General features: G+C 40.4%; 1 protein-coding gene and 1 long non-coding RNA gene across 8 annotated transcripts in view; both read left to right on the top strand.

Annotated features, from left to right (window-relative positions):
* DPYSL3 (dihydropyrimidinase like 3) overlaps positions 1–24,628 on the top strand; it is a 222,413-nt gene that overhangs the window by 42,105 nt on the left and 155,680 nt on the right. The gene's annotated exons all lie outside the window — the stretch shown is intronic.
* LOC145509659 (uncharacterized) lies at positions 15,987–24,044 on the top strand. The gene is made up of 2 exons (XR_014056285.1): positions 15,987–17,902; positions 22,575–24,044. It is a non-coding gene; the product is annotated as an uncharacterized LOC145509659 (long non-coding RNA).

Genomic DNA, 24,628 nt, shown 5'->3' with positions numbered 1-24,628 from the left:
TATTTTAGCCACATGCCACATAAAATTTTAAAAAGGAGCATGTAGTGCTTAAAATCCAGAACAGCAGATAATGAAAGAAATAGAGATGCTGGTGAAGCCATTATGGATGTTTCAAGCTATCCATGAGGATTAGTCATTCAGGGAAGAAAGGGGGATTTTGTTACAACTCATCATGCACTGAAGTTCATAGTTATCCCCATTGTACCCTGAAGCCTGACATCCTAACTTACAGAGACATCAGCACACCTCCCTGGCCTCCAGCACAGGGAACTCAGACCTGCCCATTGAGGAATGGCCATTGAATACTGTTCTTGCAGGTGGAGACTGTTGTGACCCAGACTTATCTGGGCAGGAATGCTGCAGCCCAGCTAGCAAAACTTGTATCTCATAGTGTTGCCAATTTCATTTCCGTTCAGCCAATTCTCTATGTAACCAACAGGAGGCACCAGATAGTGGTATTAAATTTTCCCATTGATTAGAATCCTACACACCTCAAAAACTACACTCACTATCTACATGGTGATTGTTATCAAACCTCCAGCTACTGGAAAATCAATACCCAAGAAGCAGTTGGTAGAAAGGAATGTTGCTTTTAATCAGAATGCCACTAATCTGGGGAGATGGACTCAATGTCTCCCAAAAACCATTTCCCAAGATTCTGCTTGGCCATGAAAGTTTTTAAGGGAAAAAGAGAAGTAATCCTAATTAATCATTGAGATGGGGGTCAGAATTCTCACTCTCCCCCACTGGGTGCAGGCTTAGTGACTTCTTGTGATCTTTTTTTTTTTCCACTTTTATTTTTTTTCCTGTTTTTGACTGCACTGTGCAGCATGCAGGACCTTAGTTCCCCGACTAGGGATTGAACTCACACTCCTTGCAGTGGAAGCATGTATCTTAGCTGCTGAACTGCCAGGGAAGTCCCTTGTGATCTTTCTTTGGATGCCATCTTGTTCACACAGTTTGTTTGAAAGATCACTGAAGAGGAAGCTAGAGAAGAGATCTGGTCATCTGTTAATCACTCATTCTTCATTTCTACTTCTATGATCTGTTGAAAGAACCAATAGGTAGGGCAAGATATTGTATGGTCAAAAAATTTGAAAGGTATGCTAGGGTCAGAAATGAGTAGAATATTGCGGCCCCTGATTTAAAAGTTAGCTCCAATGTAGCTTTGCTTAAACTGACAAAAAAGGGTTTTCCTGCTGAGAGTGATTTCCTGCAAAGACTTGCTTACAAATGTACTCAATAAATGGAACCACCTTTATAAGGTAAGACAACACCAGTGGGGTGAGAACCTTGTTTCCAAATTAGGAAGAATTTATAACCATGTACAGATTATCATCAAGGCGAGGCCAGGATACTCTCCTAACAATTCTCAGAAATATCATCTAATCTCTGTCAGCTTTGTCCAGACTTTAATTTTCTTTAAACTCAATCTCCTTAAGCTGATTCCCAATTAACTTGTTATTCTTCAAAGTATCTTCTTTGTCAACTTCTCCCTCATTGTTCCCATAGGGAGGAAAAGTAATTTTCCCTCTACTCTTTTAGGTTCTTGGCTGAGAATTCATGTAATTGAGGCAAATTGACAGCAGAAAACTGAAAACAGTTTGATAGTATGTAGGGTTTCCCAGGTGGCTCAGTGGTAAAGAATCTACCTGCTAATGCAGGAAACACAGGAGACACAGGTTTAATCCCTGGGTTGGGAAGATTCCCTGGAGAAGGAGATGGTAACCTGCTCCAGTATTCTTGCCTAGAGAATCCTATGGACAGAAGAACCTGGCAGGCTCCAGTCCTTGGGGTCACAAAGAGTCAGACACGACTGATCGCACACATATACACAAGCACGAAAGAAAGATGTTCAGTTCAGCTCAGTCACTCAGTCATGTCTGACTGTTTGCAACCCCATGGACTGCAGCACGCCAGGCTTCCCTGTCCATCACCAACTCCTAGAGCTTACTGAAACTCATGTCCATCAAGTTGATGATTCCATCCAACCATCTCATCCTCTGTTGTTCCCTTCTCCTCCTGCCTTCAATCTTTCCCAGCATCAGGGGCTTTTCAAGTGAGTTAACTGTTCACATCAGGTGGCCAAAATATTGGAGACCCAGCTTCAGCATCAGTCCTTCCAATGAGTATTCAGGACTTATTTCCTTTAAGACTGACTGGTTTGTTCTCCTTGCAGTCCAAGGCACTCTCAAGAGTCTTCTCCAACACCACAGTTCAAAAGCCTCAGTTCCTCGGTGCTCAGCTTTCTTTACCATCCAACTCTCACATCCATACATGACTACTGGAAAAACCATAGCTTTGACTAAATGGACCTTTGTCGGCAAAGTAATGTCTCTGCTTTTTAATATGCTGTCTAGGTTTGTCATAGCTTTTCTTCCAAGGAACGCTTCTATTCACAGATGGGCAGAGACAAACTATCTCGCCATGAGCTGAACAAAGGTACTTTAGTTTACAGTCAAGCAGAAGGGCAGGGTCCTCCAGGCAAGCCTTTAAGTATGATTATAATAATAAAAGCAAGTCAAAGAAACAGTTTCCAGCATGAAGTCAGAATTGGCTTCCCCCTGAAAGATTTTGAGGTGGCATGATTTCTTTCCCTTCACTCCATTCTCTTGCCACTGTTGCATTACCTCCCTTCTATATATGTGGATTCTATATCAAAAGTATACCCAAATTATCCTCAAAAGGATTTGAGTTATCTCATATTATTTAAGTGAACCATGACCCACCCCCCCCAACAGACACACAAACACATACAAAAAAATTATTATGTAAAATCATGAGTCAGAGGTAAACAATGACCAGGTCACAACAAAGAAACCAGCCATTTTCTGCCCTTCCCCCACTGCTGTGGATTTACAGAGAAGGATTTGCAGTCCTCACACTAAGAAGCTGGAGAGCATGCTAGGCTCCATGAGAATAAACAAGAATACAGCAACCAAGTGAATTCAACATAAGTACCTAAATAATTCAAGTAAAGGACAGCATTTGCTCATTAAGTATCTGAACTTGTAAGCACTGGAAATTTTATCTTGGCCTGATTTGATCAATTAAGCTATTTAGTTCACTTGTTGTTGTTTGCCTAACTATAACTATCTCTCCCCAAGCTAAGCCCACCCCGGGTGATATTTCAAGAGAATATAATTCCCCAATTTTGATCTCAGCATGAGGCCCTTCAGAATTTAATCACTGGGGTCCCGAATGAAACAGCACTTAAGAATCCGCTCTTTCAGTTTTCATACAAAGAACTTCCTGGGGCAAAGGCAGGCGCCTGACTGTCTTCACCCACTATTGCCCCCACCCTCAAGAAACTAGACCACCAAGCCTTCAAAGGGCTCCCAGTAAAGGCAGAACAAGTCATTTTTCCCAGGACAGGCATGACTCCCTCTGCCCCTAACCTGGTAAGAGAAGCCACAATGAGTGAGTAAGGGTCTGTCCTTGTTTAAAAAGTTATTATCAAGGATTAGCTGGCAATGATATAGCTGGCAAGTTCCTCAGCTGAAAAGAGAAGCAGAGAAGTCTAATTTTATACTTTGTGTTTGTATGCCAGTTTAAAAAATTCAAATTATGATGATTATGCAAGAAAAACACAAGGTCCTACCAGACTCCTAGAAATGAATATGAAGATACAAACTAAAGAAGCCAAGAACTTCCTAAGAAAAGGTATCTGAAGGGGTCCAGAAGGAATGTCTTGACGGGAAAAGAAGATAAAGCCAGCAGATTAGGTGGATGCTGAAAACTCGTCCACTGTGCACCAGTGCCAAATCGAATCTCAGAGACAGAGTTTTGGGTGAAGTAGAAAAGGACAGCTTTATTGCTTTGCCAGGCAAACAGGGATACAGTGGGCTCATGCTCCCCACCCCAAAACTGTGTGTCCCAACTGGGAGAATTTGATGAGGAGTTTTATGGAAATGGTTCCAGGATAGGGTTGTTGGTAAGGATCAGGGGTTGTGCAGAGCCTATACTCCTTTAATCTGGTCTCCTGATGAGCTTCTTGAGGTTATCTAGATTGAAGAATGCTAACATCTTCCATTTGTTGGGGTTTTAGTTCTGCATTGAGCTCGAAGATATTGTAATGTGTATCCCTTGAGGTGGAAATTGCCTCCTTCCCTGGCAGGACCCAGGTTGAAGGCTGGGGTTGGTAAACAATGTATATATACAACTGTAGACATACTGTATGTCCACAAAGGAACTTTGGATACACAATACATATACATATGGGTATGTGTGTTAGTTGCTCAGTCACGTCTGACTCTTTGTGACCCCATGGACTGTAGCCCACCAGGCTCCTCTGTCCTTGAAATTCTGCAGGCAGGAATACTGGAGTGGGTAGCCATACCCTTCTCCAGGATATCTTCCTGACCCAGGGACGGAATCCAGGTCTCCTGCACTGCAGACAGATTCTTTACCATCTGAGCCACCAGGGAAGCCCCATACACGACAGTGGACAGAATATGTTTCCACAAAGGAAACATAACTATGGTTGCCACTTCCTTCTCCAGGGGAGCTTCCCAACCCAGGGATCAAACCTGCATCTCCTGTGTCTCCTGCATTGCAGGCAGATTCTTTACCTGCTAAGCCATTGGGGAGGCCATATAACCAAACATATGTAACTATTTGACGCAAGTGTAAACACATGTTTTATGCTAAGTGTCTTTAGATTTTTATGAACTTTTGTTTATGTAAAAGAACTAAAGAAGCTTAGAAACTTACCCACAATCCATAGCCAAGATTTGAAGGCATGCTTTTGGCTTCTAGATTGAAGTTCTTTCCACCACACCTGTGTGGTTCTCAAAGTATGGGCCTCAGACCAGTCACATCAGCATCACCACCAGGGGTGTGTTAGAAATGCAGACTCTCAAGTCCTACCCCCAGGTCTCCCAAATCAGAATCTGTATTTTAACAAGACTCCCAGATGATCTCCAAACACACTTCCATTTGAGAAGCTGGCATTCCACCATGTCACCTACTTCAACTAGAGGACATTCATTTCTAGCTATGGCATTACTCTGGATATGAAATAGTTGAGAAAGTTCTGTATGAAATTTGAAAAAAATCTATGCCGTTTAAGACACCATATGGGATGAAAGAGTAAGCTACAAAGCAGCGTGTATAGAATAATTGCATTTTAAAATAAAGTTTATATAAATAAGCATGTATATCTATGCAGAGAATAATGACTGGAAAGATTTAGATGAAAATATTCTCTCTGGTGATGGAATTATAAGCAATGTTTTTCTTTTTTTTTTTTTAAGTTTTCTTTAAGAAATACCCGTTAAGTTTTAAAAGTTTATGGTAATCTTCACTGAATCTAGACAGCTAAGGGATGATTAAAGTAAGGCATAGAAAAACCGTAAATGGGGAAAAAGAGCCCAGTAGACTGTCAGTACTGAAGTTTTCTGGGGTAAGCCCACCAAGCACAGAGCCTCTCAAGCATTCTCACCTTTTAGCCTCCTGCAACCCCTCCACCCCTTGCCAGAAGGGGCTCATTCTTCTGGGCCCCAGGAGGCAGCCCTGTGTAGGTTTCTCAAAACCCAACCCCCTCCTCGCCCCCCACCCCCGCTCCCTCTCCAGTGTGAATAATCAGGCATCATGTTAGCCAAAACTCATCTAAAAGCAGGTTGTGAAAGATTCTGGGCACATTAACAACAACAACAAATACTATAGAGACAGCAAGATAATATTTTACAAATAGAGGCAAAATCCCCAAACAAACAGAGAAGAAACAGAACAGGAACCACTCAATATCGCTCAGCCCTAGCACCAAAGAATCTCTAGCTATAATGGTATCCTTTTTGTGGAAGCTAGGTAGAGATGGGAAGCGTAAATACAACAAAGACACTAGATGCAGGTCACATTGCTTAAGGAAAGGCCAAATTCTGCTTCCTACTAACTGTTTAACCTTGGGCAAGTCCCTTCATTCCTGTTCCTCTATTTCATGCCATTGCCAGCTTCCCAATCCCCAGCTTGGAAAATTGAAGGAGTGCTTTGCTAACTGTCAAGTTTACAAATGTGAGAGTTTCCCTGCTGTTTTGGTATAAGGAAAACCACATTCCTGTGTGTCTCCTCTCCCCTCAGTTGCCTTCTACAATGCTATTTCCTTTCTGATACCAGACCTGTGGTTTTTTCACACATCAAACAATTCTTCAATGCCACTGGGTGTCCTACAATTTAACTCTATTCTGACACTGTCTACCTGGAGAGAGCATCAGATCCCACAGATTAAGGGCTCAGTCATACAAGATAGTTCTCCCCCTCCTGCCAGTGGAAATCTCATGTCCCAGGTTTCCACCTTCTAACCTAGGGGCTTTGAATCTGTGGTTCCTACGATGCCCGCCTTGCTTTCAATTTATTAATATTTGCTAGAGCAGTTCTCGGAACTCAGGAAAACATTTGCTTACTAGACTGCCAGTTTATTATAAAAGGACATAGCTCAGGAGCAGACAGAGGCAAGGGATAAATGCACAAGGCAAGTTGTATGGAAAGGTCTGTGGAGCATCCATGCATTTTCTAGACACACCACTCTCCCACCACCTCCAAGTGTTCATCAACCCAGAAACTCATCAGATCTTGCTGTTCTCGAATTTTTATAGAGCTTTTAGTCTCCAGCACCCCTCCCCTTCCCAGAGGTCAATGGGTAGGACTAAAAGTTCCAATTACTTGATCTTTTTGGTGACCAGCCCTATCCTGAGGTTTTGTCCTTTTGTCCGTACCTCACTCTAAATCACCTCATTAACATAAGCTCAGGTCTGATTGAAAGGGCTTGTCATGAATAACAAAGGCTAATCTTATCACTTAGGAAATTACAAGGGTTTGGGGAGCTTTGTGCCAAGAACACAGGACAAAAATTAGACATATTTCTTTTTATACCACACATTTGCCCCACTAGATTCATTCTATGTCCTTCTCTGAGCCAGTCTGTGCCTTGAGATGCTGATGTATTTAGATTGTATTGTCCAGACTCTCTCACCAACTGGCTTTTATTGGGTTTGGCCCGTGGGAAGGAGCAATAGGGCCTGATAAAGGTAGAGGTGAGGGTATTTGCTCCTTCACTCCCACTCCCTTCTTATCAGATACCTGTGTTAATGTTAAGGATCCTCACGAGCTTGTTGTTCAGTCGCTCAGTCATGTCCCACTCTTTGCAACCCCATGGACTGCAGCATGCCAGACTTCCCTGTTCTTCACTTAACTCCCAGAGCTTGCTTAAACTCAGATCCATTGAGTCAGTGATGCCATCCAACCATGTCGTCTTCTGTCATCCCTTTCTCCTTCTGCCTTCAATCTTTCCCAGCATCAGGGTCTTTTCCAATGAGTCAGCTCTTCACATCATGTGGCCAGGAGCACAGGGGCCATTATCTCCTGTGCAGTGCTGAAGGCTAGAAGGCGTTCTCAAGATTCGGGTTGTACTAATCATTGAGTAGTAAGTCTTCTTATTCACTTGCTGCCAAACACTGAATATATAAACCTCAGAACTTTAGGGAGCAGTTGGCATAAGTCTAGTTGCCAGACTATGAGTGACAGTGCTTGGTATCCAAGCAGCTATGGAAAAGAACACCAAATGTGTATGCTTGTCTTCAGATAGGATAAATCACATGTCATGTACAAAAACTCCATTATTTTCCAAATGTGTGTAAATAGAACTGAAACTAAAACCATGGAACTCAGATTGGGGCTTGAACCCATGGTCTTAATTGAGATCACACACCTGATTTCAGGACCTAATGAAGCTCGGGTTGTTGATGTCTTATCATAGAAAGAATTCAGTGAGAGACAAAGTGATAGATAAATGGGTTTATTTAGAGAAAAACATACTCTTCAGACAGAGTGTGAGTCATCTCAGGAGTGAGAGGCCCCAAAACATGGAGTCATTAGTTTTTATGGGGGGTATAATCTCATAGGCTAATGAGTGGGAGAATTATTCAAATTATTTGGGGGAAGGGGTGGAGATTCCCAGGAACTGGACCACTGCCCACTTTTTGGCTTTTTATGGTTAGCCTGAGAACTTTCTTGGTGCATGTCACTTAGATGCTAATGTATTATAAAGAGCATATTACAATGAGGCTCAAGATACACTGAAAGCAGAATTTTCAGCCATCGTGGACATAGTTGGTCCTGACCAGTTTTTGTCATGTCCTATGGTCATGTCATTTTTTAAAGGTTGTTCCTGCCCCTTTCCCTCCTGTTTCAGAACCACAACAAAATACAAAACCTTATAAAGGTATGACTGGATTCATAGAGGCTTAGAAATCATCACACACTTTCCCAGAGTGATTAAAATTTTAGCTCCTATGATAAAGGATGATTTTTTTAATATCAAAATTTTGGAAATGATTTTATGTAGACTCACTTTCAGTGAATTCACTGTTTTTATTGTTTTGGTTTTTTATTATTTTAGGTAAATTATTTTCCCTTCTGTCAAATCATTCAGTAAAACCCAGCTGACATCTTCACATATGTTCAGCATTGAAATAAACAATTGGATTCCTTCAAAAAGTGAAAGGACAAGCATCATCTCATGGACCTTATGTTGCAGTGCAGAGATATTCATTAATGAATTTTTACCCAAATAAATGTTTAAATTACATTTGTGAGAAATGCTGTGCATGAAACTTAGAGGGTGAGAGTGTGGATATTAACATATCAAGGGACAGTGCCCAGTCTAAAGTATCAGGGGTATCCTCCCTAAAGAAGAGACATTTAAGTTGAAACTTCTTCATACTCTTGGAAAAAACCACTTTGCCCCACTTTGCCCTTCACCAAGCTAGTGATCACCCTATGCGATATCTTTACCAAGTGTATCCGACTAGGCAAACTGTGTAATAGCTCCTCAGTGAATATTTTTTATTATTGTTATTGAGGTGTAGTTGATGTACAGTATTATATGTTTCAGGTGTACAATATATTGATTCATAAAATTTAAAGGTTATACTCCATTTATAGTTATTATATAATATTGGCTATATTCCCTGTGTTGTACATATTTATATCCTTTTAGCTTATTTATTTTATACATAGTAGTTTGTACCTCTTAATCCTCCACCCTTACATGCCCCTCCCCCTTCCTCCTCTCCACTGGTAACCACTAGTTTGTACTTTATATCTGTGAGTCTGTCTGTTTGTGTTTTGTTATATTCTTTCATTTGTTTTATATTTCAGATTCTACATGGAAATGATGTCATAGATTCAATTCTATTTCTCTGTCTTATTTCACCTAACATAATACCCTCTAAGTCCATTTATGTTGTTAGAAATGGCAAAATTTCATTCTTTATCATGGTTGAGTAATATTCCATTTCATATATATGCCACATCTTATTTATCCATTCCTCTGTTGATAAAATGAACACTTTAAAATGATCAATATATCACTTTGTACTCTTGTTACAAATGGGCATTCTACTTCTTGCCTTGCATATACTTTGAAGATGCTCATTTTAAGACCCCCTCCTGCTAGACTGTAAAAGAAGATGATCACAGAGAAGTTCTTATTGTTGTGCTTTACAGCATTTTTCTTTACTACTGGAAAATTAACCTGGAGCAGATGGCAAGTGTGGACATATTTGTTTATCTTAAAAATAGTTCTGGGTTATGTTGAATATGTTAGCCTTTGAAAATCAGGATAGTTTCATCAGATTTTAAGTCTGTACACATCATTTTGATTCAGAATCTGGTTCTGGCATGGGCTATGGATATTGTGATCCTATGAAGTCATCATAGACTGGGAGAAAGGGAGTGCTCACTCTGTTAAATACAGGTAGTCAAAGCTATGAGGTTGGAACTTAATTTTGCACTGGACTTTGAAACATTCTTGAAATCCTCTAATGTTTGAGCAAAAGAAAACTTTTGCATATAAAACTGTCTAGTCCCTGCTGTTTCAGAATGGCAGTATCCTTTCTTGTTATTGCTCAAATCACATCACACGTAACGATGAAGCCCCTACACCAGTGAAGCCCCAGCTTGCTCATCTATGAAATTAGGATAATACTAATACTTTCTATGATTGCTAAGAGGTTTAAGTGAGATATAATTTAAAAATCTGTGATGTTCAGAGTTTAGAATTTGGAATGATAGAAGGTCCATTTTTGATTTTTACTGCCCACATCCAAAAATCCAGTTAGAGAACACAACCTTACTATGATACTGAGAAAAGGGAAAAATTCAGTGGTTTTATCGTAAACAACAACAGAAAGAATGTGTTTCTAATTAAGGGAAAAAAATACCTTGAACACCAGCTTCCAAACATCAGCTTCCTGAAAGAAAGTGGAAAAATCCAAATCTAAATAAAAATCTGCAGCTTCTCCAAGACCCACGCTCAGGGCCATATCAACTAATACTCTGGGAGGGAGTCTTTCTCATCTACCAATGAAACCAGCTTCCCTTTGAAAATCCCCTTTTATAGGCAGAATTCCTTTTCTATTTCCTTGTGGTTTTATTTCACTTTGTGGGCTGTTAGCAATATTCCAGTTTGAGGGAGCAAAAAGGAGAGAGGGCAAAATGCAGCGTGAGTTCCTCCAAATGTCAGGCTGGGTAGTGCCAAACAGCTGGGCCTGAAACCCAGCACCCGAGGAGGGGCACTGTTGTGGCTGGGAAGGATGTGAGCTCAGCCTCATCTGGTTTCTTTTAATGCTCACAGCAAAGGCCCTGAGTTATTGCATTCTTTCTCGATGTCTTACATAAAATCAGATTATTAAGTGCAGAGACAGTCAACTGTTCTCTGTCCTGCTGGCTAGTCTTTTAGCATCACCATAGCAACATCAATAAACAGAGAAGTAAATTAACCTCTGAAGAAGAAGTTCACTGGCTTTACTGTCCAAGTTGCTTTTACTTTCCCTGCTTAAGTACACACACACACACACACACACACACACACACACACACACACACACATGCACACACACACACTATTGTTGTTTTTCTCGTTAAATTTATGAGTTTTTTGACCCAACGGTGAAAAGACCAAGAATGCAGTTTATTTCTATCACCCTTTTGTTTAAAAAAAGCTTCCGTCACTCCCCATTGCCTACAGAATTAAGTCTGGAGTGTTCACCATTTTGATCTCTTTCAAAGCCACAGCTCCATCATGTGCTTGTCAGTGGCCCTCTTAAACCATTCAAGGGGAACAAAGCCTCATTTCCTTATAAGCCTCTTGCCTGACTTGGCACTTCGGTCTATGCCTCCAAGGCCGTCTTCAAGCCCACCTGCAACATTAAATCCTAAATCTTCCCTCCTCTCTATTTCTACTGCCACCAGCCTGGACCAAGTAAGTCATCCTCAAGTCCAACCTGAGTGACATCTGCAGGAGCTTCAGCACTGGCTCAGACCTCCTGCTCCCATCCTGCATGGACTATTTTTGTTACAGCAGTCGGAATGAGCTTTTAGCATATAAATTATATTAGTTCACTCTCCTGTTTAAAACCTTCCAGTGAATTTCCTGGTACAAAGATTAAGTCCAAAGGCCTTACTGGGTGGGAGGTCCACTGGGTCCTATGTGACCTGGCCCGAGCGCATGCATCTGACTTCATTGCATAGCCTTCTTCCATCTCTGGCTCTTACTCTGCAAAATCACTGGCTTATTTCCATTCATTAAAGGTGCAAGCCCTGCCCCTACTTGTGATCTTCGCATTTTCTCTTAGTCTCTGATCGTTATGGGGTAGACACATTCTTATCACAATTCAATTCTTCACTTAAATGTGTTCTCTTTAGAGAATTTCATGATCACTCTGTTCACAGCAATACCCCCAATACCACCTAGACATTCTATTGCTATCTTTTGTTTCCTTGGTAACACTTACCACTCTCTTATGTTATCTTGCTTATTAATTTGATAAATTAATTTATATATCACTGTGTCTTTCTTTTAGACTATAAGAAGGGCAGGGACTATTTTTGTTTGCTCACCACAGAATCCATAGCTCCTAGAAAAGTGTCTGGTGCACAAAAGGCTATCAATAAATATTTTTTGAATGAATCAACAAGTAAACCTCATTTTCAAGATCCAGCTTGCCTATGACCTTTCTTGTGAAACATTTATTACTCATTACTAGAAACCTCTTCCTTCCATACCTATCTTCTACATGACATTGATCACTTCCTTTCTTTTTTAAAATTTATATATATATATTATTCAATTCTTTTCCATTACAGTTTATTATAAGACATTAAACATAGTTCCTGTACTATATAGTAAATGCTTGATTCTCTATTTTATATGTAGTGGTATGTATCTGTTAATCCCATACTCCCAATTTATCCCTCCTCCACCTCTTCCCCTTTGGTAAATGTAAGTTTGTTTTCTATATTTGTGAGTTTCTCTTTCTGTTTTAGAAATAAGTTCATTGTACCATATTTTAGATTCCACATATAAATGATATCATGATACTTGTCTTTGTCTGACTTACTTCACTTAGTTTGATAATCTCTAGGTCTGTCCATGCTGCTACAAATAGCATTTTTTCATTCTTTTTTATGCTGAGTAACATTTAATATTCCATTTTATATATACACCATATCTTCTTTATCCATTCATCTGTTAATGGACCCTTAGGCTGTGTCCATGTCTTGCCTCCTGTAAATAGTGCTGCTATGAACCAAGCTTCTGTCATTTATGGCAGCAACCTCTATAATATAACTTTATACTGGATTTTTATCCTCCCTTGCATCAATCTTCCTTTTTCCTCACTCCTACTTCCTGAGATCATTTGCAAATAAGCTATCTATAAATAAGTTCTTGCTACAGGCTCTGCTTCAAAGGACCTCAAAAAAAATTTAACTTTTCCTTTAAGAATTTCCTTTGCTTTCAACACTGGTGTTGAAAGAACTGAATACACACATGCAAAATATGAAGTTGGACCCTTACCTTATCATACAGAAACTAACTCAAAATGGATCAAAATCCTGAACATAAGAGGTAAAACTATAACACCCTTAGAAGAAAACACAGAGGGAAACTTTATGACATTGGCTCTGGTAATGATTTCTTAGATATAACACAAAAAGCAGAGGCAATGGAAGAAAAAATAGATAAACTGGACTGCAGAAAAATTTTAAACTTTCATAAGTTGTAGGGGTCTATCATAGTAAAAAGGCAACCTATGAAATAGGAGGAAATATTTGCAAATCATATATCTGATATGGTGTTAATATCCCGAATATATCAATAATTCCTACAACTCAGCAACAACAAAAACTGAACAATGTGATTCAAAAATGGGCAAAGGACTTGAATAACCATTTCTCCAAAAAAGATATACAAATGGCCAGTAAGTGTATGAAAATATGATCAACATCACTAATCGTTAGGGAAATGTGAATAAAATTAAAACCATAATGACATACCCCTCTAAGACCCATTACGATGGCTATTACCAAAAAAAAAAAATCAAACAGAATATGACAAGTGTTATCAAGGATGTGGAAAAATTGGAATCTTTGTTCATTGCTGCTAGAATGAAAAATGGTGTGGCCTTTATGGAAATCAGTACAGACGTTCCTCAAAAAACTAAATGTAGAATTAACATATAGTCCAGCCATTTCATTTATGAGTATCTACCAGAAAGAACTGAAAACCGAATCTCAAACAGGTATTTGTATGCCCATGTTCATAGCACCGTTATTCATAATAGCCAAAAGATGAAACCTACCCAAGTGTCTATTGGCAGATGACTGAATAAGCAAAATGTGGTGTATCCATGTGATGGCACATTATCAACCCTTGAAAAGGAGAGAAATTCTGGCACATGCTACAACATGGATGAATTCTGAAGATGTTATGCTCAGTGAAATAAGCCAGTCGCAAAAGAACAAATGCTGTCTGATTCCACTTCTACGATGTACCTAAAGTAGCCAAATCCATAGAGACAGAAAATAGAATGGTGGTTGCCAAGGCCAAAGGCTAGAGGAGGGATGAGAATTATTGTTTAAGGGGTACAGAGTGTTAGTTTGGGAAGATAAAGAATCCTGGAGTTGAATGGTCATGATTGAACAACAGTGTGAATGTACTTAATGCAACTGAACAGTATACATAAACAAGGTTAAAATAATAAAATAAAATTTAAAAAAGCAAATAAACCCAAACTTCTTTGCTGCAAATTACAGAGACAGACAGTAGATTATTGGCTGTCTAACACTGCAGGGGGTTGGGGAAAGTAGGAAGTAAATACTAATGAATAAAAGGCTTCTTTGGGGGGTGATGAAAATGTTCTAAAATTTATTGGGGTGACGGTTGCACAATTCTGTGAAATGCTAAAAGCTATTGGATTATATACTTGAAATGGGTGAACTATGTGATATATATGAATTATATAAATAAGGCTGTTTATATTTTTTAAAAAAAGAAATCTCTTTTGCCGATTGACAGCCCCCTTTACTTAGGCATCTAATAATCATCTTGGCTGTCCATCACTTTCCTCCTCACTATATCCAAAAAATTATGTTTCTTTCTTCTTATCCATCAAAATTAACTATACCCCATTTCATTTTCATCCTGTTGTGTAAAAACTAATATGATATACTTCTATGTTTTTCAGAAGGCCTAATGAGTTCCTATGAATAAATACCTTTGATAAAGAGCCTCTGAGACTTAAAAAATTGAATTCATGTGGAAAGCCCGGGAAACCTGGCAGACCTAGGAGGATCTATTTAGAGAGGTGTCCCAGCAAGCTTTGAAAGCTGCCCACGAGCCCTTCTCTTGTTGCTGCCAAGAGGGGTAGAAACTATCATCACAGCACTAAGCTTTCACTTTCCAGAAAGAACAAAGAGAGAAAAGGGAGTAGAAAGTCCCAGCAGCCTGAGTCACTAGACTCAACGTGACAGTAGTGCTCTGGGTTACTGCTGCTCCCCAAAGATAACATCCTGGGGTTCAATGAAGGGCTCAGGATTAGAAAGGGCAACGTGGGTTCTAGGGCAGCTCTGTTCTTTGTCACAGATAAGCCCGACACTAGTTAAAGTGGTAAGGACAGATTTTAGTCAGTAATAGCCTACTGCAATAGGAAGACTCCAGTGTGAGAAGGAAGGCATGGCACCCCATTCCAGTATTTTTGCCTGGAGAATCCCATGGACAGAGAAACCTGGTGGGCTACAGTCCATGGGTTCACAAAGAGTACGACACGACTGAGTGACTATCACACATAAAGTGTGAACAAAATTTAGCTTTGGTTTGTACAGAGGAGACTGAGGGTTCTAAAGGGAGGATGAGGGAATAGGGAGGGTAGTGAGCGGGGGCCCAGTAGAGCCAGGGAAGGGAAAAATTCTGGGAAAGCATGGTTGCCCAGGTGAAACCCACCTGGTTTGTTAATGACACTATGTATAGAAGTGGGGCTCCTCCCCTCCCACAGAGTCTGGGGACAGGGACCCTGTCTTCAGGTGTTGATGAAACAAACAGTAAATTCTTTTGGCAGCCTTAAGGTTTTCTCAGGCAGTCACTTTAAAGGGGCTAGGGTCATCCTAAGGGTGAGACCTTGAGCTTGTAGAAACAATGTTAGCATTTTGTTCATGTCTTATTTTTAGGATTTTTTTTTTGATGTGGATCATTTTTAGAGTTGAATTGTTGAATTTGTTACAATACTGTTTCTGTTTTATGTTTTGGTTTTTTGGCCACAAGGCATGTGAAGTTGCAGCTCCCCCACCAGGGATGGAAGGAGCACCCAATGTAGGACTGTATGTAGGTGCATGAACACCTGTTCATGTTATTTTAGTATCCATCATTAATATTGTTCTTACCAACATGTAGTTTAAAATCTTCAAACTATCCCTTTGTTTTCCATACCTGAATAAAGAGCCAACAAATTTAGTGAGGGGGAGGTCGTGTATTTGAAAGTCAGGAAAGTGTTGCTCTCCACCTGCTTCTTATCTCCCCTGCCCTCTGATAATCTGAGGGAGAGCCATGTCTGAAGATAGAAAGTGAAAGTGAAGTCACTCAGTCATGTCTGACTCTTTGTGACCCCATGGACTGTAGCCCACCAGGTTCCTCCATCCATGGGATTTTCCAGGCAAGAATACTGGAGTGGGTTGCCATTTTCTTCTCCGGGAGATCTTCCTGACCCGGGGATTGAACCCGGGTCTCCCACATTGTAGGCAGATGCTTTACCATCTGAGCCACCAGGGAAGTCCCCTGTAAATGAGCCAGTGAACTTGGTGTTGAAGAGTAAAAATGGGAATGAGAAAGACAGAAAATGTTTTTAACTGCTTGAAGACAAAAAAGTAGTTTAAGTGGAATACAATTTGTCAGTTATCCAGCATGCTCCAAAAATAAATAGTTTTAAAAGATGATAAGAAAATGTCAACTCCCTTTGGGTCAAATCCCGTCAACTTTCTCAGCAAAGAGCATGGAGTTAGCCATAGAAAGGAAAGAGGGACTTGGGGCTCAAGCATAACCCCCTGCTGTGTGCACACGTGTGCGCACACACACACACACACACACATGCGTGCGCACACGTGCGCACACACACAAAGAGTATTTAGCCACTACATAAAATGAACAAGGAAGCTTAGACTCTTGTCCAGAGTCCCTTATTGCCACTACATAAAATGAACAAGGAAGCTTAGACTCTTGTCCAGAGTCCCTTATTGCATGACATCAACCTGTTTGAAATTCCCATTTCCCCTGCTTGTGAAATCACATCCTTCCTACTTTATCTCTCATAGGGAACAATTGCAAAGTTGAGTGCTTTGAACGCAAAGGATTTATAAATAGAAGGCAAGATAAAGGCAAAGTAATACCCTGGGGCCACCGATGCAGGTAGACAGCTCTTCCTCTCCCCTTTTTCCTCTTTCTGGTCCATATGAACCTTGATCTCCTGCTTCTGCCCCTTCCCTGGTCCCACTGCATCTGAAGTCACCCAAAACCTATTTCATGGCACATTCTCTGTTGTATGTTTAATGAGAGGACTGATTTCCTAACATCTCAAAATCACAGAAACTGCATCTGCTTCCATCGTTTAACTGCTTTTTGTTTCCCTCATTTTGATATAAGAGAGATGGCCCAATTCATAGCAAAAGAGAATAGAGTTCCATCTTGCCCAGGACCAGAGACTGCAAGTCAGTCTCCAGAATCGTATTCTTTTCTTTAGGGTCAGCAGCTAGAAAATGTTTTCCAGACTGCCTTGTGGTTACGTGTGATTAGCTCATAAAAATCTCCCAGCTCTCATCTTCTTTGCTCTTCTCCTTCTCCTGACTTGATGCTAAAAAAGGACAGCAATCTGAGAAGCCGTGTGTTGAAGGTAACAGAGCTATGGAATGGAAAGAATTTGTATCACCCTGAAGAAGAGACACCTATTGGGGTTTTATATGGGCAAGGAATTAATGTCTTTTTTATTTGAGGCATTATGCATTTTGTGGTTTCTTTGTTACAGCAGCTCTTGTCACTTAAAACATGCCTTTGTCCACTGAAAGAAAGACTGGTATGAAGAAACAATGGATAAGAATTTGATCAGGTTAATAGAAGACTGTAATGTTAGCAAAACACCATGATCATCCATTTGGTTTGGGAAAATAAAGACCCCAAGAGATAGACAGATAGCTGGGAAGAGAAGAGAAGTGAAAAGCAAAGGAGAAAAGGAAAGATATTCCCATCTGAATGCAGAGTTCCAAAGAATAGCAAGGAGAGATAAGAAAGCCTTACTCAGCGATCAGTGCAAAGAAATAGAGGAAAACAACAGATTGGGAAAGACTAGAGATCTCCTCAAGAAAATTAGAGATACCAAAGGAACATTTCATGCAAAGATACGCTCGATAAAGGACAGAAATGGTATGGACCCAACAGAAGCAGAAGATATTAAGAACAGGTGGCAAGAATACACAGAAGAACTGTACAAAAAAGATCTTCACGACCCAGATAATCACGATGGTGTGATCACTCACCTAGAGCCAGACATCCTGGAATGTGAAGTCAAGTGGACCTTAGAAAGCATCACTACGAACAAAGCTAGTGGAGGTGATGGAATTCCAGTTGAGCTATTTCAAATCCTGAAAGGTGATGCTGTGAAAGTGCTGCACTCGATATGCCAGCAAATTTGAAAAACTCAGCAGTGGCCACAGGACTGGAAAAGGTCAGTTTTCGTTCCAATCCCAAAGAAAGGCAATGCCAAAGAATGCTCAAACTACCACACAATTGCACTCATCTCACATGCTAGTAAAGTAATGCTCAAAATTCTCCAAGCCAGGCTTCAACAATACGTGAACCGTGAACTTCCAGATGTTCAAGCTGGTTTTAGAAAAGGCAGAGGAACCAGAGATCCAATTGCCAATATCCACTGGATCATTGAAAAAGCAAGAGAGTTCCAGAAAAACATCTATTTCTGCTTTATTGACTATGCCAAAGCCTTTGACTGTGTGCATCACAATAAACTGTGGAAAATTCTGAAAGAGATGGGAATACCAGACCATCTGACCTGTCTCTTGAGAAACCTGTATGCAGGTCAGGAAGCAACAGATAGAACTGGACATGGAACAACAGACTGGTTCCAAATAGGAAAAAGAGTACATCAAGGCTGTATATTGTCACCCTGCTTATTTAACTTATATGCAGAGTACATCATGAGAAACGCTGGGCTGGAAGAAACACAAGCTGGAATCAAGATTGCCGGGAGAAATATCAATAACCTCAGATATGCGGATGACACCACCCTTATAGCAGAGAGTGAAGAAGAACTAAAGAGCCTCTTGATGAAGGTGAAAGAGGAGAGTGAAAAAGTTGGCTTAAAGCTAGGCGTTTAGAAAACTAAGATCAGGGCATCTGGTCCCATCACTTCATGGGAAATAGATGGGGAAATAGTGGAAACAGTGTCAGACTTTATTTTTCTGGGCTCCAGAATCACTGCTGATGGTGACTGCAGCCATGAAATTAAAAGACACTTACTCCTTGGAAGGAAGGTTATGGCCAACCTAGATAGCATATTTAAAAGCAGAGACATTACTTTGCCAACAAAAGTCCGTCTAGTCAAGGCTATGGTTTTTCCAGTGGTCATGTATGGATGTGAGAGTTGGACAGTGAAGAAAGCTGAGTGCAGAAGAATTGATGCTTTTGAACTGTGGTGTTGGAGAAGATTCTTGAGAGTCCCTTGGACTGCAAGGAGATCCAATCAATCCATCCTAGAAGAGATCAATCCTGGGTGTTCATTGGAAGGACTGATGTTGAAGCTGAAACTCCAATACTTTGGCCACCTCATGCGAAGAGTTGACTCATTGGAAAAGCCCCTAATGCTGGGTAGGATTGGGGGCAGGAGGAGAAGGGGATGACAGAGGATGAGATGGTTGGATGGCATCACCGACTTGATGGACATGGGTTTGGGTAGACTCCACGAGTTGGTGATGGACAGAGAAGCCTGGCCTGCTGCAATTCATGGGGTCGCAAAGAGTCGGACATGACTGAGCGACTGAACTGAACTGAAGAGATAGACTAAAAGGCCAAGGAATCAGATCAAAAGAACTAAATAATTCTCCATCCAAAAGGAGATTTTTTAAAAGTTTTCTAGAGCAATCTGAAAAAGTAAAGTAATGGAGAAAAAGCTCAGAAATGCACATATGGGGTTTGACTATATAGATTGAAGAGATGAAAAGAATATACTAAAGAGAGGATGAAATGGAGTGATAAAATGGTGGCAGTGTGAGGACCTGCAGAGAAATTGGCTGGTGACCATTGCTAGTGACCTGACCAGCAACAGGATTTTAAGAACATGAAAATCTTACATTAATTTTTAAATATTTACTTATTTATTTATTTGGCTGCACTGGGTCCTAATTGTGGCACACAGGATCTTTGATCTTCATTGTGGCATGGGAGAATTTTAGTTGTGGCATATGGGCTCTTGTTCCCTGGAGCAGGGATTGAACCCAGGCCCCCTGGACTGGGAGTGCAGTCTTAGCCACTAGGCCACCAGGGAAGTCCCTATATTCAATTTTGTATCATTAGCTTTGTTATGTGACATAACTCTCTTTAGCTAATATAGTACATTCCCTCATATCAGGATATTTTGAGACAATCAAGGAAAATATGTTGAAGGTATGTCTGGGTCATACCCAGCATACAGGAGAATAGGATAAGTAGATAAGAGTAGATTCCTTTTATTTCTTTTTCTTCTCTGATTGCCATGGCTAGGGCTTCCAAAGCTAAGTTGAGTAAGAGTGGTGAGAGTGAATATCCTTCTCTTGTTCCTGATCTTAGAGGAAATACTTTCAATTTTTTGCCATTGAGTTTGATGTTAACTGTGGGTTTGTCATATATGGCCTTGATTATATGATATCATTTCCCTCTATGCCCACTTTCTGGAGAGATTTTTTTTTAATCATTAATGTGTATTGAATTTTGTCAAAATCTTTTCCTGCATCTATTGAGATGATCATACTGTTTTCATTCTTCAATCTGTTGATGTGGTGTATCACACTGATTAGTATACATATATTGAAGAATCTTTGCATCCCTAGGATAAATCCTACTTAATCATGGTGTATAATCCTTTCAATGAATGAGTGAGTGAAGTCGTTCAGTTGTGTCTGACTCTTTGTGACCCCATGGACTGTAGCCCACTAGGCTCCTCCATCCATGGAATTTTCTAGGCAAGAGTACTGGAGTGGGTTGCCATTTCCTTCTACAGGGGATCTTCCCGACCCAGAGATCAAACCCAGGTCTCTCGCATTGCGGGCAGATGCTTTACTGTCTGAGCCACCAGGGAATAGCTGAATTCAAATTGTTAGTATTTTGTTGAGGATTTTTGCATGTATGTTCATCAGTGATATTGGCCTATAATTTTCTTTGTGTGTGTGCGTGTGTGTATGTGTGTGTGTGGTATCTTTGTCTGGTTTTGGTATCAGGGTGATGGTGGCCTCATTGAATGAGTTTGGGAATATTCTTTCCTCTGCAATTTTTGAAATAGTTTCAGAAGGAGAGGCATTAACTCTTCTCCAAATGTTTGATAAAATTGGCCAGTGAAACCATCTAGTCCTGAACTTTTGTTTGTTGGGAATTTTTTAATTAAAGATTCAATTTCAGTACTTGTAATTGGTTTGATCATATTTTCTATTTCTTCCTGGTTCAGCCTTGGGAGATTGTAGCTTTTTAAGAATTTGACTATTTCTTCCAGGTTGTCCATTTTATTGGCATATAGTTGCTTGTAGGAATCCATAGATTGTAAGAGTGGACTGAAGAGGATTAAAAATTTAGGAGTAATGAGCCTGTCCAAGAAGTGAGAGATCCTGCTGGGAGGTCAAGTAAGATTACAACTGAAAACACAACATTGGATTTAGCAGTATGGAGATTAATGGTGATCATGACAGTTCAGTTCAGTCACTCAGTCATGTCTGACTCTTTGGGACCCCGTGTACTGCAGCACGCCAGGCCTCCCTGTCCATCACCAACTCCCAGAGTATACTCAACTCATGTCCATTGAGTCGGTGATGTCATCCAACCATCTCATCCTCTGTCATCCCCTTCTCCTCCTGCCTTCAATCTTTCCCAGCATCAGGGTCTTTTCAAATGAGTCAGTTCTTCACATCAGGTGGCCAAAGTATTGGTGTTTCAGCTTCAGCATCAGTCTTTCCAATGAACATTCAGGACTGATTTCCTTTTGGATGGACTAGTTGGATCTCCTTGCAGTCCAAGGGACTCTCAAAAGTCTTCTCCAACACCACAGTTCAAAAGCATCAGTACTTCGGCACTCAGCTTTTTCCTAGTCCACCTCTCACATCCACACATGACTGAAAAAAACCGTAGCTTTGACTAGACCAACACTTGTTGACAAAGTAATGTCTCTGCTTTTTAATAAGCTGTCTAGGTTGGTCATAACTTTTCTTCCAAGGATTTTAATTTCATGGCTGCAGTCACCATCTGCAGTGATTTTGAGGCCCCAAAAATAAAGTCAGCCACTGTTTCGACTGTTTCCCCATCTATTTGCCATGAAGTGATGGGACCAGATGCCATGATCTTAGTTTTCTGAATGTTGAGCTTTAAGCCAACTTTTTCACTCTCCTCTTTCACTTTCATCAAGAAGCTCTTTAGTTCTTCCTCGTTTTCTGCCATAAGGGTGGTGTCATCTGAATATCTGAGGTTATTGAGATTTCTCCCAGAAATCTTGATTCCAGCTTGTGCTTGTGCTTCATCTAGCCCAGCGTTTCTCATGATGTACCAGTGCTTACTGGTGCTTCCTGGCCTGCATACAGATTTCTCAAGAGACAGGTCAGGTGGCCTGGTATTCCCATCTCTTTAAGATTTTCCAGAGTTTGGTGTGATCTACACAGTCAAAGTCTTTGGCATAGTCAATAAAGCAGAAATAGATGTTTTTCTGGAACTCTCTTGGGTTTTCAATGATCCAACAGATGTTGACAATTTGACCTCTGGTTCTTCTGCCTTTTCTAAATCCAGCTTGAACATCTGAAAGTTCATGGTTCATGTATTGCTGAAGCCTGGCTTGGAGAATTTTGAGCATTACTTTACTAGCGTGTGAGATGAGTGCAATTGTGTGGTAGTTTGAGTGTTCTTTGGCATTGCCTTTCTTTGGGATTGGGATGAAAACTGACGTTTTCCAGTCCTGTGGCCACTGCTGAGTTTTCCAAATTTGCTGTCATATTGATTGTAGCACTTTCAGAGCATCATCTTTTAGGATTTGAAATCCTTCTCCATCAGAGGGCAGACAGACTGAAAACCACAATCACAGAAAACTAACCAATCTGATCACGTGGACCACAGCCTTGTCTAATTCAATGAAACTATGAGCCATGCCATAGTTTCATAGGTTCATAATTTAAGGCCATCCGTAGGGCCACCCAACATGGATGGGTGATAGTGGAGAGTTCTGATAAAATGTGGTCCACTGGAGAAGGGAATGGCAAACCACTTCAATATTCTTGCCTTGAGAACCCCATGAACACTATGAAAAGGCAAAAAGATAGGAAAGTGAAATATATACTCCCCAGGTTGGTAGATGCCCAATATGCTACTGGAGATCAGTGGAGAAATAACTTCAGAAAGAATGAAGAAATGGAGCCAAAGCAAAAACAACACCCAGTTATGGATGTGACTGGTGATAGAAGCAAAGTCCAATGCTGTAAAGAGCAATATTGCATGGGAACCTGGAATGTTAGGTCTATGAATCAAGGAAAATTGGAAGTGTTCAAACAGGAGATGGCAAGAGTGAACATCAACATTTTAGGAATCAGCGAACTAAAATGGACTGGAATGGGTGAATTTAACTCAGATGACCACTTTATCTACTACTGTGGGAAAGCAGCAGAAATGGATCATTTCATCCTTTAGAAGAAATGGAGTAGCCATCATAGTCAACAAAAGAGTCTGAAATGCAGTACTTGGATGCAATCTCAAAAATGACAGAATGATCTCTGTTCGTTTCCAAGGCAAACCATTCAATATCATAGTAATTCAAGTTTATGCCCTGACCAGTAATGCTGAAGAAGCTGAAGTTGAATGGTTCTATGATGACCTGCAAGACCTTCTAGAATGAACACCCTCAAAAGATGTGCTTTTCATTATAGGGGACTGGAATGCAAAAGTAGGAACTCAAGAAACACCTGGATTAACAGGCAAATTTGGCCTTGGGAGTACAGGATGAAGCAGGGCAAAGGCTCATAGAGTTTTACCAAGAGAACGCACTGGTCATAGCAAACACCCTCTTCCAACAACACAAGAGGAGACTCTACACATGAACATCACCAGATGATCAACACCGAAATCAGATTGATTATATTTTTTGCAGCCAAAGATGGAGAAGCTCTATATAGTTAACAAAAACAAGACTGGGAGCTATCTGTCACTCAGATCATGAACTCCGTATTGCCAAATTCAGACTTAAATTGAAGAAAGTAGGAAAAACCACTAGACCATTCAGGTATGACCTAAATGAAATCCCTTACAATTATACAGTAGAAGTGAGAAGTAGATTCAAGGGATTAGATCTGATAGACAAAGTGCCTGAAGAACTATGGATGGAGGTTCATGACATTGTACCGGAGACAGGGATCATGACCATCCCCAAGAAAAAGAAACGCAAAAAAGCAAACTGGCTGTCTGAAGAGGCCTTACAAGTTGCTGTGAAATAAGAGAAGGGAAAAGCAAAGGAGAAAAGGAAAGATATACCCATTTGAATGCAGAGTTCCAAAGAATAACAAGGAGAGATAAGAAAGCCTTCCTCAGTGATCAGTGCAAAGAAATAGAGGAAAGCAATAGAATGGTAAAGACTAGAGATTCTTCAAGAAAATTAGAGATACCAAGGGAAAACTTCATGCAAAGATGGGCACAATAAAGGACAGAAATGGTATGGACCTAACAGAAGCAGAAGATACTAAGAAGAGATGGCAAGAATACATAGAAGAACAATACAAAATAGATCTTCATGACCCAGGTAATCACAATGGTATGATCACTCACCTAGAGCCAGACATCCTGGAATATGAAGTCAAGTGGGCCTTAGGAAGCATCACTATGAACACAGCTAGTGGAGGTGATGGAATTCCAGTTGAGCTATTTCAAATCCTGAAAGATCATGACAAGAGGAGTGATCTAGAGGAAAAGATGTAATAGACGGTTTACAAAGAAAGCCTCTACTTTTTCTTTCCTCCTTGTACATGAATATTGTTCCTCACATCAAGAGGGAAGGCTAATCCTCCTCTCTTTGACTTTTTGTGA

This window comes from Giraffa tippelskirchi, chromosome 6, assembly GCF_054371585.1.
Source record: "Giraffa tippelskirchi isolate mGirTip1 chromosome 6, T2T-mGirTip1v1.2.pri, whole genome shotgun sequence".
In the NCBI taxonomy this organism is placed as follows: Eukaryota; Metazoa; Chordata; class Mammalia; order Artiodactyla; family Giraffidae; genus Giraffa; species Giraffa tippelskirchi.
This window is presented reverse-complemented; position numbering and strand designations above follow the sequence as displayed.